At 39.4% G+C, this 15992-nt stretch overlaps 1 protein-coding gene across 1 annotated transcript in view; it reads right to left on the bottom strand.

Annotated features, from left to right (window-relative positions):
• GRM7 (glutamate metabotropic receptor 7) overlaps positions 1 to 15992 on the bottom strand; it is a 244462-nt gene that overhangs the window by 68507 nt on the left and 159963 nt on the right. The gene's annotated exons all lie outside the window — the stretch shown is intronic.

Below are 15992 nucleotides of genomic sequence, written 5' to 3'. Positions count from 1 at the left end.
AGCAGATGCATCAAAGGCAACATTTCATTAGGGTCTGCCGTGCTTGTTCTGACAATCAAAGGACGGCCGGGCCTGATCTGAGCCTTGATGTCTCCTATTGTCCAGGGGGAGAAACACAAAAAGATAAAACCTGAGGGTGTCAGAAACATCACCGATGAGTCAGTGCTCGTAAGACTTTGATTCCGATTCTATGGTAGACTCTGGTGGGCCAGAATCACAGTCAACTCGAGTATAAAATGATTTATTATTTCTGAAATAATAAATTAACCAATACCCCCTACTTCCCAAAAAATGGTTAAAAAAAGATAAGTAAAGAATGTTTTTTTTTGCAGTTTCTGCCACACTACTGTTTTCTAGCCCCTGAGCATGTATATTGGTAGCATTACTAACCACATACTTTAATGGTATGCACATGGGGTGACATTGCCTTATCTAATTATATCTATTGCATCTCAGATCTGCTCTTGGAGAATGCAAGTGGCTATTTCAACACACAGTATGCAGGCATGATCCTTTGTTGCTACCATTAGAGAATCTCCTCATGTGTTAAGCCATGGGAGGGAGTGGCAGAGAGTGGCTGTAGGAGCGGAATGAACATGCAATAAAAGATTAAACAAATTGTATTTTATTTCAAATATGGCAATTGTTTATGAATAAAACTAAATGTCTTCCAGTGGTTGTAAACCCTAAATGGATGGCATATTGTTTGCTAACACATATTGGGCTAGATTTATTAACGCTCCCCAAGACTGGAGAAGATAGTGTATCATGGGAGAACCAGGGTGTTTTAGCAAACCTAGAACAGATCTGGTCCAAGGTTGAAAACATTTGCCAACTAATAGCAAATGATTTTTAGGAAGTCCATTCTAGGTTTGATGGATCCTCCAGGTCCTCCCATGATAGTCTATCTTTTCGAGTCATGGGGAGCTTTAATAAATCAGGCGCAATGTCTTATGAAAAATTGTCAATCAAACAGTTGTTGTTACCTTTTATCATCCTTCCATAGCTGTTGATCTCTTATAACCTCTTGGAAGCCACCAAATGCATCCCATTATTTGCTGTATGGCATTTCTTCTGGGGGCAACATGTGGAGTTTTTAGAGCCTCCACTAGGATAGTATTCAATAGGAATCCAAAGCATGTTTGGAATACCAGGACAGGCCATTGTCACCTTTTAACATGGCGTGCAGGAATATTCTTGCAGGGTCACCAGGAATTATTCTACCCTTACATTAACATACTTAGGTTTTTAATCAAATTTTAGTGATTAGCGACCATCTACCTAAATGGTCAATACATCTTGCACATGTTCTCTTTTATTCTTCACCAGGTTACATAGTAACACAAGTTTTTAGATTCACTTATCCTTATCCTCAAGACACCTTTTGCCATGAACAGTCATCATCAGCCCACAGAACGCCTCGTCACTGGAAGAGAGACAGATGTTGTAAAGAAACTGGGCGGACAGGTCATTAGCTGCACAATGACTGCGCCCTGACACCTCCGCAGCCGAGCCCCGAAAAATACATTACATGCCTTTGCTGGACTGCAAAAGACTAAATGCAACAGAAGATTGCTGTGATAGATGACTGATATTTAGTTGCTTGGGTTTAATAGCAGTCATTTCAATGCGGCGGCAGAGAACACGCTTGCCGATAGCGGCCTTTTTAAGTGAGCGGTCAGCGGCTGAATGACTAAGGTAAAAGAATCATTTATTTTCCTGATTACAGCTCTGCTTCTGGTGTGGAGAGCTCTGCTCATAACGAGTGACTTTGTGGGGGATACATATACACGTATGTGCCACTTCGTGTGGAGCAGCGTAACTGGCACTGCATAATGGCACCCTAATTATGATGGGGGAATTGTTGTGGAGCCACCTGATTGCATGGGGCCCAAACTTATGGCCACAGATCTGTTAATGATCAATGCAGATTTGATTTGCAAATATTGAATCTGGCATTCAGTAAAACTTTTTTTGGTAGTAATTCTCCCAGTTCTAAGTTTCAATGGCAGTGATTGATTCTCCACAAGGGAATGTTGTAGTAAATGTGAAAGCTTAAGTGCATTTTTCTTTCATTGGAGGGATTCACCCTTTAGTTTTAGAGTTGTCATTTGAGATAAGGTTTACTTCGGTTTGAGTCGATTCCTAGGCATTTACTATTCACCAGACCTATTGAAAGATTATTCTGAAAGGAACTGCTTTTACCAAAATACATTATTCAGCATTTAAACTAGGTCCCTTTAAGGGGCCAATGACAGATCCTGGGTGATGTCAGTGAGCAAAACTGACTAGGACCAGACTTGGTCAATGGCAACACTGGCCACAGGCACAGCAGGCTAACACTGGCACAGTTTTGGCCTTGAAATTGCATTCGTTATGATTGGCTTGGACATGACAACACTGGACATAGGCTTACCATTGTGGGTTGTGAGTTTTGTTTTGTATTTAACTAACTTTCACTATTTGTTACCTATCCAGGTACTCAGTCCCCTTTGCAAAATGGTGGTTAGATTCCAGATGAGCACTCCCACAATCCTTTACAAACATTTTGAGGACAGATTATGATGAAGAGGCCCTGTCTTTCAACTATGGGACCCCCACTGTTGACGGAATGCATGGGCTTAGTATAGACTCCCTCTGCTTGATCCCTCTTTGGATACCTGGTCACCAACCTAAAAAAAAGTAGATATGTCACTGCAAAGTGGGTATTTCAAATGCTTACTTGTATTCCTCTTCCTTTCAATAAATGATTTATATAAAGGTAAATGGGGAATACTATCAAATGTCTTTAAAATGACGGATCTGAGTTTGCTGGGGTTGCTGACCTCACATCCAAAATTGTAGTGCTCAGAATCCTTTGGCAGTCTTAGGACTTCAATAGTTCTTATTACGGTAATTTCAACAAGTTTACATACAGAAAAAATGTCATGTCCACATAGATAACAAGTGCAATAATCAGTTGTACAAATAATAAAAGTAAAACAAAAAGAGATGATTCATGTATTCATGACAAAACAGTTACAATGAGAAAAAGACAAGAGGGAATACACAGGATACTTAGGGGAGAAACGGGAGGGAAAAACAAATAAGACCGCATGTTCGGTGTTAAATTATTATAGAAAAACATGAAAAACGAGGGATTTCAGCGACACTCATATAAACAAAAGACAAAATTAGTTAACTAAGACCCACATTTGGCAATGAATAATGCTGCCAAGGTTCCCATACAGTAATACATTTTTCATGGGAGTCAGTCAGAATACTGGAGAGTTTTTAGTTGAGAAATGTATTGACAACCCACTTTGAAACCTCAGAAAACGGTAGTGCTTGGGTTTTCCAATGTTTCCCAATGGTTTGTTTAGCAGCAATCAGAATATAGACGCACAGTTTAAATTGAGCCCTGGTTAAACTATACAGTTGGAAATGTAGCAATGCTACCCAGGGGTCCCTACTAATTGATTTAGAAAAAAATACACTAAACATAGGAAACACTCTCCCCTAAAACCTAATAGCAGAGGGACATGTCCACCAGATATGGTAGTCTGTGCCTAGGTCCTGACATCCCCTAAAGCATAGTCGAGATGTTGATGGGGAGATATACTTCATTTTGAAAGGTACCATATACCATCTCATCATCACCTTAAAGGCGGACTCTAAGGTAAGGACATTCATGGAGCAGGTTGCTGTTCCCGCCCATGTGCCGTATGCATGTGTGGAAGCCAGAGAGATTTTGGACAATTGAGAATAGACTATAGAAATCAGCTTCAGACAGGGAGGCGTTCTCAAACAAATATGCTCAAAGGTTGTCAGCCTATTCGAGAGATTCACCCCGGATATCAGAGACTTTATCCAATGCCTTAACTGGATATAGCGAAATAATTCACTATTCAGTGCTCGGTGGGTCTTACGAATTTCCTCCCAGCTGATAATAGAAAGCCTCCCCAAAAGAGAGTATACCGTCACAAACTTATTGGAGAGACACCAATATAAGGCCTTAGGTAAATCTAGGCCTGGCTTGAAATATGGGTTTCGCTGCACTATGAGAAGCGGTAAATGTGGGGACATGAGACCCGTCTAATACCTATTATTGTCCCAGACCTTGGATACCTGTTGCAAATGGACGCTCATAGAGGATGGGCACAACTTCAGGGGAAGCCATTGAAGTGAACTCACCGCTATTGGGGATATTAGGGAGGCTTCCAGAGATACCCATGACAGAGCTCTATGGCCAGCAAAAAGGGAGGTTATCGGGGTAATACGAACCGTCTGGTAATATTTTAGAATATTAGGTACTCCCAAACCCCCGTGAGTTTTATGGGCAAACATAGTGCCACGTCTAATTCTGGATCTTTTGTTGCGCTGCAATACCTTTAATACTGGTAAGGGGACAGATACTGGGCGTGTTCCAAAAAAATAGTGGAGAGTTTCAGGAGAATCATCATTTTGACCGTATTTATCCTGCCAATTCAGGAAATGGGATGAGAACTCCATTTTTGCAATAATTTCCCAAGTGCAGCAAATAAAGGGGGACAGTTAGCAGCTGTCTTAGGACTTTTGGATGTCTACATAAGGGAGGCTTGACAAGTAAATAACATCCATATACAGTAATATATTAAATTCAGAAATAATGCTGTTGAATCAACTGGCTTGTGATGGCGAGATTTGGTAACGTTACTATGTGCCCCATCAATTGTGTGAATTTCAGTGACCCTGAATTGAATTGTTGGGTATTTTTAGCAAATCCCTGTGTTAGCATTGTATCCATTCTTCTTACAATTCATTCATTTTTTCCTCTCTTCTATTCCAAAGCTATTAACAATCTGTAAATTTGCAAGTGTGTGTTTTTAGCCTACAAAAAAAATCAATACCTGTTATACAGGAAAGATTGTTCTGTTTGCACCTGCCGAGCTTAGATGGCGACATCCAGGTTCTCGCCAGGACATCACAAGGATCAATTTAGTGGGCTGGTTTACAGCTGGTGAAAAATGTTAAGATCACGCCACCCCTTCTGCTTCCACGCACCCCAGTCCTTCCCCGGCACCCCTCCGCTCCCAATCTCTGCAATGAAACAGATGCCAGGCTTGTTCTTTCCCAATCAAAATGATTTAGCGGCTAAAAAGTCCATTCCATTTCGATGACAGCGTGGCCTCATACATCACGCTGACAAGATACAATTGGAGCAGATGCAACAATGGCTCTAATGGCTGAACTGATTCTTATTGATTCTGTGCCACTAGATCTAATTAATAGTCTACCAACTATCTGCTAAGGATGGTTCTATAGTGTGCTACACGCAGGAGAATGTTTCCTTTATCTATCTAGGCTGTTCTGCGGCATGTTCAAAGACAGCTTTGGTGCATAATTTATAGCTACAAAGGAGCCTGATTAATTAATGGAGGAGTAGGTGGGTGCTGGCAAGCAACAGTGCCTGCCAAGAAATTGCACGAGACAAACACTGGTAACTGTGACACATTTCATTTTTATGTTCTTTAACGTAGCATGCCAGTCAAGAAAACATTTATCAGAACGCTCACATGATATTAGGTTATGTCTCGCTAGTGAATTATTGGCTTTAAAGCTGAATCTCACTGTTGCTTTTAGTCTTGTACAGTTGTCAGGCTTCTCTCTGAAATTGTTTGCCCTTATTTCACTGCACACTGTGAGCTTCTCACTATGTACATAATAAGCTGCAGAAAGTGAGAAAGTCTGCCTCATTTCCTGGCTGAAGGACATTCAATACCATCTAGTCCAGCCATTCTCAACCAGGATTCTAGGAAACTTTGGAGTTCCTCCAGATGTTGCTTGGGATTCAATTTGCACCCCACTGGTCAACTTCTACTGACACCAATTATCTTTTCAGCTATGTGTATGGGTGCAAGGCTGTGGATATAATAATTATAATAGGGGTTACCTAACGACCTAAAAGTTATTTCAAGGGGCTCCCCAAGTTTAAAAGTTCAAGAAACACTGATGTACATTTTAAGTTGCAGCAAGTCAGATGGAGCTCATCTCATAACCTGGCTGAAGGACATCCAACACCATCCAGCCCAGTCATTCTCAATCAGGGTTCCTCCAGAACTTCCAATCTCATGATACCTGCATAGTTCTGGAGAGAACACCATTTGGTAGACCCAGCTACATGACTATGATGTTGATTTTAGGTGTCTATAAATAAGGTATTCTAGCATCCACTGTAGGGGACTACACTTTCTATTTGGCCACCAGTTTAAAAGGCTTTTTTTCCTAATTGACACCCCAAAAAAAGTTTCAGTAGGGGTTCTCTGAAATCTGAAAACTATTTCAAGGGTTCCTCAAGGGTAAAAATGTTAAGAAGACTAATTTAGCCATTACTTCCCAGTCCTGATTGTCCATATCATACCCATTTCATTCATTGCAATTCAGTTCTTTCAATTATGGAGGCTCAGTATTACCTGTGGGCTTTTCCTTTCGTGGTCCGCATTAGTTAATATGATTGCTGTTCCCCAGATATCCCAACCGTTTGCTTTTAGAACAGCATTAAGTCTACAAGCAAGAAGTGAGAATATCTCTGGAATTGGACATCACAGGGACAAAGTAAAGATATGGAGCCAATGATAGAACAATAAAATACCTTTTTTAAATAAAAAAATTCATAAAAGTAAAAAAGACATCCAGAGTTCAGGTACACTTTAAACACAAGTGTGACATTTTGGTTCCAAGCCGATTTATCCTTTTTCTGCACTTACAGGTCACCTGTATCTTGCTTCACCCCAGCAACTTTTGTGAAGTTAGACAGATGTCCCCTATACCCCAACACTACTCATCTGTCTTTGTGGTCTGTGCCCTCTTTACTGCTTCAAATATTATTTCATCTACTTCCTATTCTTTTATTGCAGTGTTTATACGACTCCACTCACTGACTCTGAAGCTGTTATGGAGGTTACCACTAACTGTGTCTATGTTCCTCTCAACATTCTCTCTGGAGAGGGAAAGAAAATACAAGCCAGACAGTAATAAAGTGATATTTCCGTTTTGAATGCATCAGTGGGTTGAATCACCTGCTACCTTCTTCTATCTCTATTCCAGAGACCCGAGAGGCAAAATTTCTCTGCACTAGTTTGCCTTTTTATTCCCTCCCCAAATGCAATAATAAAGACGTCTCACGCTCTTGCAGCTGGACTCCCGGGTTAGCTCTTCATTCTACATTCTGCAGGATCATTCAGAAGATGAGACTATTTGTGGTTATGAAATAACAGCAGCCTTTAAATGGATATTTGATTTTAAGTGGAGGTATCGCACCACTGCAATCCTCATAAGATATGAAAAGCAATTGTGTGACGTAGGCTGCCTGCAGCAATAGAAAGCCTGGAATTATTTGTTTTGTATGGTGTTTTGTACTACAGAGCATAAAGGGTCAGCTCACAAAACTCCATCTTCCAATCAACTAAAAGTCTCAGCATGTTCCCCTAAATAACTGTAAGACATTATAAAACTTTATCAAATTTTTTACCTATGAGGAACCCTAAAACAATTTACATGTCTTGGGGGTCTCCCCATAAAACCAGTTTATTAGAGGTCATTGGGAAGAAATCCAACTGGTACCTTGATGATGTCAGGCACAAAAGCATGTGGGTTCCATCTTGCATCTTGCAGATGCCAATGACTAACCGAGAGGGTGACAACCTTGCAAGGCAGTGTTGCCAGAAAATGGTAAGATTTGCAATAGAAACAAAAGCTCAGTTTATATATCATTCAGCATAAATTACACATACTCTTTGTTTTACTGAATTTGGGTTTAGTAGCATGTTATATTGTCTGAGTATTCTTCCCAGAAATTGTGGTATTGCGATCCAACTTTGCTTACTGAAAAGTGCCGGGTGGTGCGCTCTGCTAAAAGTGGCTGGGGAGAACACTGTCTGACCATACTTAGTCTGCAAGTATCTCTTTGGTTTGTAGTTCATCCTCGACTTTAAAATGAACCGGATTGCAGGTACATAAAAGCTTCTTACAATACAGGGAGGACTGCAGCCTGCGCCGACCAGACTGGCCTTCTTGCAGCGGTGGCTCCATTAATAGCCCCATCTTGTACAGTCTGAGTGTAATACAGCCAAGCGGTAAATGAGAGACATCTCAGTGCATTGGAAGAGGTGCTAATGGACAGCGGCATAAAAAAAAGGCCGCCCGCCACTTAGTAAGGCAATAATATAAATCCCAACGGTAAAACATTTGGTGCTTGCTTTCCTGATCCTTTTATCACATAATAAGAGGGTTCTCTGAGCGCTTTAGTAAATTATACACCAATGTTCCCTCTTCTTTGTAATGCTTCAGCTATTTTACCAAAGAAAATCATTACATAATCATTTATCACACAGGAAAAGGAACAACATTTCACCATGCCGCCAGTGAGAGGAAACACCGCGGAAAGCTTCCGAGGCAGATCTGCAAAAATATTACCAAAACATTTTAACAAAGGTGTGACTCACACAAATACGAAAAGGAGCATTGGGGAAAATATGTATAAATAGATTAAACCAGCAAAATATAAAAAAGCAAAAAAAGTTGTGTACACTAAATCCAGAAGAAGCAAAAATCTAAATGATCTTCTGGGAGTCAAATCAGTATCATTAGAAGTCACACTACAAGTGGTTCCAAGATCTAGACAGCAGAATCAAAATGATGATTTCAATTTTTTATAATAAATTGAAGTAATATACCCAGGCAATCCTCCCACTCCCTACCTGATATTGGACAATAAAGGAACAGGGTTAGACTACTAAGGGCATCCCTCTGCTCACTGTGTGCTCTCATGCAGCACATCTCGATTTCTCCTACTGATGCATCTTCTTCTCACAGAATTAAAGCTTGTGCACTAGTTGTATTAAAAAAAGACTTACAGTTAGCTCCATAAATATTTAGACAGAGACAATTTTTTTCTAATTTTAGTTCTGTACATTACCACAATTAATTTTAAATGAAACAACTCAGACTTTCAGCTTTAATTCAGTGGGTTGAACAAAAAGATTGAATAAATATGTGAGGAACTAAAACCTTTTTTTTACACAATCACTTTATTTCAGGGGCTCAAAAGTAATTGGACTATTGACTCAAAGGCTATTTATTGGGCGTGGTGGTGGTGTGGGCAATTCCTTCCTGATGACATTATCAATTAAGCAGATAAAAGGCCTGGAGTTGATTTGAGAGGGGGGTGCTTGTATATGGAAGATTTTGCTGTGAACAGACAACATGCGGTGAAAGGAGCTCCCCATGCAGGTGAAACAAGCCATCCTTAAGCTGCAAAAACCAGAAAAAACCCATCCGAGAAATTGCTGCAATATTAGGAGTGGCAAAATCTACAGTTTGGTACATCATGAGATATATACAAAGCACTGGTGAACTCAGCAACGCCAAAAGACCTGGACGTCCACTGAAGACAACAGTGGTGGATGATGGCAGAATAATTTCATCGGGGAAGAGAAACCCCTTCACAACACCCAACCAAGTGAACAACACTCTCCAGGCGTATCGATATCCAAGTCTACCATAAAGAGAAGACTGCATGAAAGTAAATACAGAGGGTGTACTGCAAGGTGCAAGCCACTCATAAGCCTCATGAATAGAAAGGCTAGATTGGACTTTGCTAAAAAACATCTAAAAAAGCCAGCACAAAAAAAAAGTTCTGGAAAAACATTCTTTGGACAAATGAAACCAAGATCAACCTTTACCAGAATGATGGCAAGAAAAAAGTATGGAGAAGGCGTGGAACAGCTCATGATCCAAAGCATAGCACATCATCTGTAAAACATGGCGAAGGCAGTGTGATGGATTGGGCGTGCATGGCTGCCATGGCACTGGGACACTGGTGTTTATCCATGATGTGACACAGGACAGAAGCAGCCGAATGAATTCTGAGGTGTTCAGAGACATACTGTCTGCTCACATCCAGCTAAATGCAGTCACATTGATTGGGAGGCGTTTCATAATACAGATGGCCAATGACCCAAAACAACAGCCAAAGCAACCCAGGAGTTTATTAAAGCAAAGAAGTGGAATATTCTTGAATGGCCAAGTCAGTCACCTGATCTGAACTCAATTGAGCATGCATTTCACTTGTTGAAGACTAAACTTCAGGCAGAAAGGCCCACAAACAGCAACTGAAAGCCGCTGCAGTAAAGGCCTGGCAGAGCATTAAAAAGGAGTAAACCCAGCATCTGGTGATGTCCCTGAGTTCAAGACTACAGGCTGTCATTGCCAGCAAAGGGATTTCAACCAAGTATTAAGAATGAACATTTTATTTTCAGCTTTTTTATTTGTCCAATTACTTTTGATCCCTGAAATGAAGTGATTGTGTTAAAAAAGGTTTTAGTTCCTCGCATTTTTATGCAATCATTTTGTTCAATCCACTGAATTAAAGCTGAAAGTCTGCAGTTCAACTGCACCTGAGTTGTTTCATTTAAAATTTATTGTGGTAATGTACAGAACCAAAATTAGAAAAAAAGTTGCCTCTGTCCAAATATTTATGGACCTAACAGTATATCTCCTTTAAATGTTGACCTCTATATGCACTTGAAAGAAGATTTTAGAGTCAATGCAGCAAATGATGAATCCTTTGGTGTGCGGTTGAGTATGGTTGCCATTCCGGTTCATTTCACTGCACTGTACGGGATCATCTCCAGTGCTCTATGAACAACCCACAACTCCAATGCAATCTTAATGTGACTCAAGGTAATGGAGGAAGCTGGTCACTCAAGGCTGGCCAGAAGCTACATGTTGCATCCAGGAACCTTGCCAAAATCCTCTGCAATGCAATCACAACTGCATGCAAATATGTGCACAAAATGTTTCCCAGCTACTCCCATGTAGTCCCATTGGGACTGGCTGGGAGTGTGGTTGAGCATGCTGCAAACTACCACATACCCGAAATGAGCCTTTATGATATTTTTTTCCTGATCTCATAACGTCATTATTCTTGCTTTATTCTTGGGAACTACGCCAAAAGGTTGCTCTGGTATTATTTTACCTGCCAATATATGGTCACTACTCTAGGATTGTTAATATCAAAATTGTTTTTTATGGATTAAAATGTTTTCCAGATGAATTTAATACATTTTGTTTTTATGCTATATAGATGCCTTAAAAGTTCCATTTCTCTAGAATATCTCTTTTCTCAATATTTTCATCAACCTGCACAGGTGAACTGAGGGAGAGGAAGGGGCATCATTCTGAGCCAATCAGACTTGGTAAAAAGTTATCAATATAAACCTAGAAGTTTTTTTACTGGAGGAGAGATGGCACAGGGGTCTCGTCCAATCTGTCACTCTTTCTGTCTAATCAAGCGGGGGGGATGACGTTGACCAGGCTTCATTTCTTAACTCCAGTAGAGAATAGTCTTTGCTGTCTGTAAATACTGCATCACAAAACCCTCTGAACCAAATTATCTCCTGGCAGGTATTACAATTCATATCCATGTATTTCAGTTTTGAATTTAGCAATTTTTTGGTGTTCAGCTCCAAAGAATGAAGATGAATACGATCTGTCAAAGGCTCAGTCGGATCAACAACTTTAAAGCTTTCTATGGACTTGCGATAATGTGACACACGTGGAAAAAACAGAAATCAAAGAAAAATGAAAAAAACAAAAAGTGACAAAAGAACAAAAGAGCAAAGCACCATCATTAACACTTAACCCTTACTTTGCCTGACGAGAAACAAAACACAAAGTGCCAATAAGTGAAGTGAAATTAGCAAGATGAGGGTGAATCATTTTGCTTTGTAATGGAATTTGCAGCGATGTTGCCAGATCAGATAACGCACACAATCTGGAAATGCTATTAGAATTAAAGCGCTTCTCTAGATTCACCCTTTTTTTTGCACTGTAGGCAATAATTCATAACAATCATGTATCGGCATTCAGAGCATGAGTGTCGTTATCCAGTCAAAGAATAAATTATGGTGCCCAAAGCTGCAAGAAGACGGGAGAGAGACGGGCAAGTTTGATCCCAATGCCATTTTTGCCACATTTTCAAAAGTGCAAAGCTTTGTGTTTACTGCTATGGACAGGGATTGGGGGAGCAGAAGGATTGTGTGGGATGCCATCAACCCCACCTACCTGTGAGGGCAACAATAGCATTGGCAGAACTGTGTCTGATCAGTGGGCATCTGTCATACTTTGGTCAACCAGACTTGTTGATTGTCATTGTGTGTGCAGGGGCGGATTTACTTAAAAGCTCTGCCCTAGGCTGAAGTGGAATACATACATACCTGGAATTGTTACATTGACATGACTTTGCTGCATGTACTTAACATTAACAATATATATCTGATGCTTGGTATACTCTGAGTATCTAAAAAATAATAAAAATGTTAAAAAAAATGAAGCCAGGCCCTTTTTATTGCTCTATTCTTGTGACTAATAATGATTCGTGATTTTGAGCACATTGTTTTTACTTTTTTTATTGGAAAAGAAAGAATTTGCAAAAACAAAGGGCAAGGTTACAATCATTTCAATTTTTGGAACAAGAACACATTTCGATGAGCAGAAGTAAATTTGTGTTGTTTTTATGCAATGCACCTTTTAATCCTGTTCAATACGTCTTGTGCCTGAACGCAATCCAAATGCAGGCAATAGTAGATCAATGTGCTCTGTAATGTCATTTGTGGTCAAATAAAAAAAAAAGGCAGAAAAGTACAAAAAGTAGCTAAGAGACAAAGAAGAAAGAAAACTTTGTGACTTTTTTGGCAATACTGTAACTTGACAACCCAGTTAGAAGAATGAATAATTAGGAATTAGATTACTGATTGGTCGCTTATGAATGTCAATGCTTTATACTGTCCTAGTAGATGTCTAGCTGGTCAATTCACATTCACAGCATTGTGAGAGACACACAACAATAATACTGACACGTGGTTAGCAGGGCTGTCACCTGGAGGGGGACATGATTCTGAACCAAGGTCCAATCAAAGGAGCTTTTACAATGATGGAACTTTTGAAAATGGTAAGGGGGGAGGGTGGTCAGAAATAAATATTACCAAGCATTGGCCCATAAATTTCTGGTGGAGATTAGGGGTACCTTTTCGTGCTATCTTTGTATAGGGGCATCAATGTAGCCACATAATAGAAAGTGTTTTTTCTTGATTTGTTCATTTCTTTGGGAAAGCTTTGGGATCTATTTCAAATCAATGGACTTTGCTATATTGAACTGACAATTGTAAATGTGAACTGACAAGTGTAAGTCTGAGGCCAGACTATGGAATATACAAGCCATCACTGATCCCTCTAGCTGTAAGCATTGTGGATGAACTATTCTTCAACAGAAGGACTGATGTGATTCTAGTCTCAGCAGGTTAGCTCTCCCAGCATTCCTTTTCTGAGGATTAATCAGTAGATCAGCTCCTCCTGCACCTCTATCTCAGCAGCTCAGCTCCTCATGAACCTCTCTTCCTGCAGCTCTTTTAGTTATTTTTATGGATATTCAAGAAAAGAGATTTGAAGCTGATACTTTCTAGCTTTATAATCTTCAATGTAAACAAGGAACAATAGCTCGAGTAGAGAGAGAGAGAATGACTCCAAGGATTTCAGTGTTTCTGCTGTAAACTTTGAGCATGAACTGCTCCACAATGCCTACAGATTCACCTAAATACCTGGAAGCAATAAATTATGCAATTGGCTGAATTTTGCAGGCCCGCTAGCATGATCCAACAAATGTTCTATTCATCCTTTAACTTTTCATTCTTCAAAAATTCCTTCTCAATCTTTAAGTATAACAATCTGTAGTGCTGTACAAGATGTCAGCCAGCACATGGTGGCCCAAATAATTGTTCTGTGAGTAATCCAAGTTTCTACAGTAAAAGACGTTTTATGGACAAAGATGAATCTACTGAAAACTGCCAGGAAAATGTTTTGCTGAACTTTACTGACAAATAACTGGAAGTATGAAAAATTGCATCCAAAGATTGCTTTAGAACATTCTTCATTCAAGACAGAAAGCCACCATTTTATACATCACCAACATCATATCCAGGACTAAATGACGCAGAGTTAAAAGGAGAAATTGTTCTTGCGACAAAGACGTTACACTAGACATGATAGAAGACTATAGAAGTGATCATAAACCATTGCAAGTAATGAACATGCTGGACAAGCTGCAGCAAGACCTGCAAAGAATGCTGGGACGTTTATCAAATTCATTGTCTGCCAAATCCTGCAGCCTGGATCCAGAGGGAGAGCTAGCTATGAACTATTTGATCAGACAATTGATTAGGCAAAAAAAATTGATTGAAAGTTGATGATTGAATTCTTGTAGTGGATCTCAATGATCAAAGTAAATCAATCATAGGGCTTTATTTATAAAACAGGGAATCAAACATTCCCTAGTGGGAATTGATTACTGCTATTTAAACACATAGACCTGGAAAATTGCCACTAGGGAATGGAGCCTATAATATTAAACTTAATATCAATCGTATATAATAATAGGAGGAAATTGCATAGGGAATGTCGAGCATAAGGCAAAGAGACTGCAAAAAGACCTGGGCTACTGTTTGCAATTACTTATTGACCTCTCAAGTTCAGTTGATTCAAGTTGCAAGTTTGAAAAAGATGTCAAGATGAAAATAAATCATAAGTTAATCATAAAAAGTTTAAAAAATTGTCTGGGAGCACGACGGGTTTCGCAAACGTGCTTGCGTAGAGGAGGAGGAGATAGATTAAGGTTTTTGCAGATCAATAAGAAATAGATATGCTAGAATTAGGGTTAGGGGGTCATCAGGGGGTTAGGGGGTCATCAGTGGTGGAGGAAAAATGGAAGGTTGAATCCTTAGGTGCTGTTTCTGGTATGGATACCCAAAGCCCTGCTGAGAAATGCTGAAAGCAGAGGGAGGTTTATCAATTGTATAATAATAGCAAGACAATCACATGATGTGGTTATTTGCCAAAACCTTAAATTGGGTTTAAAAGAAACTATAATGTTTTGTTTGTAAGTTTTTAAACCGATGCTTAACTATATGCATGCAATCTATAATTGCAAATAAACCTTTAAATTGTCTCACCCTCTCACCCAACAGTAGCACCTGACCTTACAAATCCTTTTTTATAAAATGAACATGGGTTGTAACTCCTTTTTATGTCCCAGCTGGAGAGAATCCCTCTTCATGGAAAGCGAGGGATATCCAGGAGTACCAAAACAGGAAAAGAATGAAATTATATTCCAAAGGGAAACCCAGTTTTGTGGCACCTGAGAATGATGAAGTTGTTTTGCACATTGAAGCATTTTCCTTTTACTGGCAGAAAGCAGAGGGAATCTTTCCGGTGGTACTACAAAAAACGAGTTCTAAGTCTTCCTTGTTTAATACAAAACATTACAAGTTTTAGATACAATTTTCTGCATGACAAAGGATTCCCAAAGCACTATTACCTAAAGAGACATCACGTGAAAAGTAAAAACCTTTCAGACACAGCTCTCCCTCACTAATGCTTGCTGTCTCATCTCATTTCAGATTTAGTACTTTGGCACATTCTGTCTTTTGTGCAAATGTCACCTTGATCCAGCCACTTATATAAATAACCCATTTTTTAACACCTTGCAGGTGGAGAAAGCAGAGAAAGAAGATTATAATTCACACTTTTTTGTATTAAAAAAAAACATTGTGCATTCACCTTAAGTCCGCTCATTTTATTAACTTCCACTATAAGGTTTTATTAGTTTAGTTGCTCTGAATTCTTTTTCTCCAAACTCTTCTGTTCTTTTTTACAATGTAGTGCCCTAAAAAATAGATCCTATATTCTAGATGTAACCTTACAATGATTTCACGGAGGCAATAAATTCACTCAACACTAGAGATGAATTTTTCCAGATGATAAAAAAAGTGTTTTTACTTTATCCAGGCTATGGGATCAATAAAGCCTGATCTTGTACGGACCATAAAAAGAAGCACAAAAGGATGACAGGCTGACATCTGCAAAACACTTTTGTATGAACTTCACAAAACTAAATCAGCAAGTGGACTTTTCTTTCAAAT

This window comes from Pyxicephalus adspersus, chromosome 8 (genome assembly GCF_032062135.1).
Source record: "Pyxicephalus adspersus chromosome 8, UCB_Pads_2.0, whole genome shotgun sequence".
NCBI lineage: Eukaryota > Metazoa > Chordata > Amphibia > Anura > Pyxicephalidae > Pyxicephalus > Pyxicephalus adspersus.
Note: the sequence above shows the minus strand (reverse complement) of the source record. Positions and strands in the feature narration are given on the sequence as shown.